Source organism: Glossina fuscipes, unplaced genomic scaffold, assembly GCF_014805625.2.
Source record: "Glossina fuscipes isolate IAEA_lab_2018 unplaced genomic scaffold, Yale_Gfus_2 3, whole genome shotgun sequence".
Lineage (NCBI taxonomy): Eukaryota > Metazoa > Arthropoda > Insecta > Diptera > Glossinidae > Glossina > Glossina fuscipes.
In genome coordinates, this window is record NW_023998417.1 from 1,997,737 (window position 1) to 2,002,114 (window position 4,378).

Below are 4,378 nucleotides of genomic sequence, written 5' to 3' on the forward strand. Positions count from 1 at the left end.
TTCTTACCTATTCGGCTACTCATGCGAAGCATTTAATTTCCTTGCGGAATATCACACGGAATTTTATTCGGCTCAACGAACCACTCTCCGACCGTAATCGAAGCAGTCTTCGGCGAGCTTGATGAAAATCTCAGAATACTGATTCATCAATATTTGTTGGTTAAGCTTTCGTGAGAATTATGGGAAGTTTCAAGATGAAAGATAACACAATCCCACAGCAAATGCTGCATAGGTTGGCTCAAAACTTTCTAAACATGAACATAAAGATGGCAGTACATTGATAAGACATTAAGTACTGCTCTCCGAAGGCAATACGCCTATATAAATTTTTATGGAGGCTCTGCACTATTGTCTACTACTGTGATATTTTTAATAACTGAATTGAGAGGTGGCCTACTTGAGTGCTAATAAACATCCGTGACGCCCAAAATCAGTACCCACTGACGAAAGAGTCGTTAGACCTCATCAAATGCTGGATGACACTTAAACTAAGTTTGTAGTGACAGCGAAACCCATGAACATGCCCATAAAAATGCTCCCATCCAATCTGTTTTCGTCACTTTAATTCCGTCAATATATCTCAAAAGGTTTGATCTTTGGGCTAAACAAGGAAATACATGGAGACAGACATAGCAGACAAGCAGATATGTTGAGATCGACTTGCAAGATGAATAAAAGCTTAACATACCCTTTATGATAAGTTATATAGGATATAAAAAGTCATTACTAACTTCCTGTCCTTAACATTTTCATTGTATGTTTTCTGTACATAAGTTTTTAAAGGCTTACCTGCAGTCATAAATTAAATTTTGTATTTGTAGCCATGAATAACGTGCAAAGATGTATTCATATTCACAATGCACATAATACAATGATAATAACCACTAAAAATTGAAAGCGGTTCTGCATTATGTTTCATTAAATTACACATACGGAAATACTAGTAATGCGATATATGGTCTATGCAGTCATCTATCATGCATATCTAGATATGAAAGACATAGAAAGCGAGCGAGCATTAACTCTGAACAAATTTTCTATGTATGAACATATGTGTTTACTGCGGAGTTACGGAAACTGATGTTTACTTTTCTGTTTTATCGTAAGCGTGCAAAATATTATTACATAATTACAAAGTGCATAACCTAAAAAAAAAAAAAAAAAAAAAAAAAGAACAAAAAAAAAAAAAACCAATGAATTTCGAACACCAAAAAGCAGTCACCAAATTTCGCAAACAATATATAATCTTTGACTTCTCTTTATAATAATTTGAATAGCTTTCGCGCTATCCTACCCGTTGACCGTTTAATTCGAACGTCTCCTCAAGAATAGTTGCCGTTGTTCCTGTAGGCTTTTTTGTGTGAGGGCAAAAATTTGTCTAAATTTTTGTTTTACTTCCGTCTATCTATCGATCGATTCGCCGACCTAATCGTTGGTATACTTTCCAGTTCCACCGCCAATCCAAGGCTGAAGTTTTCTATTCCTCTAGTGCTTGAGTTGTTTGTCTATCTAACCAATCCAATTCCGTCCGTCTGCCTAATGATCCTTCTATATACTTCTCCTACATATTTCTTCATCTACACATAAATCCGCTTAGTCGTCCGCCAGGCTTTATGTACTCGCTATAGTTTTCAAAATTCTAAAACTTGGACAAAAGAATGGAAACTTGTATCATAATACTGTGATCAACAATTAATTCAAGTTCAATTGTCCAGGCCCATCGAATATCAGAAATATTTTTTTGCCACATCGGTAACACTGTGACAGACAGATAGTATTCCAACTGCGCTTGGTTTTGTGTGATACAAAAATTATTTTTTCGAGTGCATAGCCGATGCATAAGCGGTGTCCAGGCCATGGATAGGAGGTGCATAGACCGTGCATAGGTCATATATAGGAAATGCATAGGCGATGTATAGCCGACGCGTAGACGGTGCACAGGCGGTGCGCAGGTGGTGCACAGGCCATGCATAAGAGTTGCATAAGTGGTACATAGGCTATGAAAAGGAGGAGCATAGGCGATGCATAGGTCATGCATAGGCGGTGCATAAGCTGTGTATAGGCCATGCATAGGCGGCATTTATTCCTAGCGTAATAAATTTCAAAAAATTGTAAAAATAGGTCGAGAAGTATTTTCATACAGATTACAGTATATATAGTATATATAGTATAGGTGAATGTAGGTGACATTTTCCAGTTGGGCCGGACTGGACTCTCAAATTTGTGTGCTTTTCCATGTTAAATTTTAAAAGATTGTTAAACATAGCTCTTGTATAAGTAGAATTTGAATTTGTTTAGCTTGTTTTGAAAGGTTCATCAGGTGTGCACAAACATATTTTACATTTTTTTTATATAGACCGAGTAGGGTTTTGAATCCAATTAAATCCAATTTCTGAATGTTTAACACAGTTCTGTTAAGAGCGCTGTGTTACAAGAAACGATAAGTGTGTTTGGTTTAACGGCGAACTTATCCTCACATCCTTTATTTTGTAGACAAGTTTCCTACATAAATATATAACGGATAGGAAGAGAGTGAAGCAATGTAAATAGCAATATATGAAATTAAAAAAAATAATCGGCAAAACTTATCAACAATAAATTGTTCATTACATAATATAAAGGTGTCATTGGTTTCGTTGTTCTTATTATTATTATTATCATTATTATTGCTTCATAATATTATCCTTTCTTCAAATTTACGTTACGTGTGAGCACATTATTCATTGGATATTCAGCAATTTGTTGCTGCTGTTACAGCCAGTCAGTAGTTGTGCTAACCATTCAACCGCCAAAACGCATTAAAACTTTTGCATTCTGGTCCACCGTAACGTACCAAAAAGGAGCAAAAGAGTCACGCAGCCAGTAGATACCGTCCGCCATTATAAAGGTTTTCTGCTTTTTGTTGTTTTTTTTGTTGTTGTTTTTTTTTTTTGTTATTTTTTTGTTTTTAAGTACTGTTGAATTCATCCGCCAATGTTACGCTAAAGGTAAAGGGAGACGAACAAAAGAAGATTGCACTTGGAATGTAAATCTAACTAACAAAACCGAGGAAATACATTACTCTTTCGTAAATGTGGAAAAATGTAATTAAGTTTTCAACCAATGCCATTATACGCTTCACTGCCAACAAAAATGCATATTTTTCGAAAGTTCCTTTATAATGCAGCGTAAGTTAGCATGCATGTGCTGCTAGGACTGTATAATGTATTATCAGTGCACGTTACTTTTCTGTTTTTGTTTCTGTTTTTTTTTTTTTTCGATTGCTGCCGACACACATCTACTACTACTACTACTACTACTACTACTACTGCTACTACCACAGACCCAGCTAGAGCACTCATCAGTGCCAATGCTGCGCTATATATAGTACTGATCGTTTACCGTTAACTATCCTTAGAGTAAGAATGATTTTATATTTTGCATGATAGTACATTTTGTAGAAAATTACCATCAGTGTATATTGTTACTTTATGCTTAAGTATTTCGCTAGCAAAGCGATTCCTTACTACACCTTTAAGGATTAGGATTAGGCTGCATCCAATGTGAAAGAAAGGAAGAAAACTATGAATATTTAACAAACGAAAAATTATAAACAAATTTCATTTTAAAATTCTATTTAGAAAATATTTGACAAGAGCTTTTTTTTTTTCGTTTTATACTTGGTCCGTGCATTTGCATTTAGTTGGTGTAAATACTTAAGAATTTTAAAAGCGAAAGGAATCACGAAATGGAAAAATATTAAGCGCTTTACTAGAACGCTTTGCATGAACAATTTAGGCCATAACCTAATCGTGATTGTAATTGTGAAAAAAAAAACAACACCATCATCCTTTTTTTTCCCCTAAATATGTTATATGGTTTGTGGCGGACTTATGGTTTCTAATACAAAATTGTGATTTCCAAAGAATTCCACAAAAAGTCACAAAGTATGCAAGTATGATAATAACGGAAGGTAGACTCGACGACGTAATTGAAATAATACCGCGTATATATGTGTGATGGAAGAGCAAAGATCTCTTGAAATTCGAAAATGCTTTAAAAATCCAATTTTGAAAAAAAAAAAATTTTTTTTTTCAGGTTGACTTCAAATAAACATGAAACCTCAATATAGATCCGGCTTACCTAACGCCTGTTAATGACCGATCCTACAGATCCTACCTTAGGTAGAATTAGAAAAAGAAAAAAAGGGAAGAATTTAATCATAAGACTTTTTGCCTACAACGTTTAGTCAAATTTATGTTTAAATCTAGATATGTTAACAAATCGATTTTGATTTCTATTTACCGTTAACCAAAGTGACTGATAACTTGATTATACCATCCTTTCATGAAAAAATAGCAAACTTTTTTGTTTATGTATGTGAAAAAATAAATAAAAT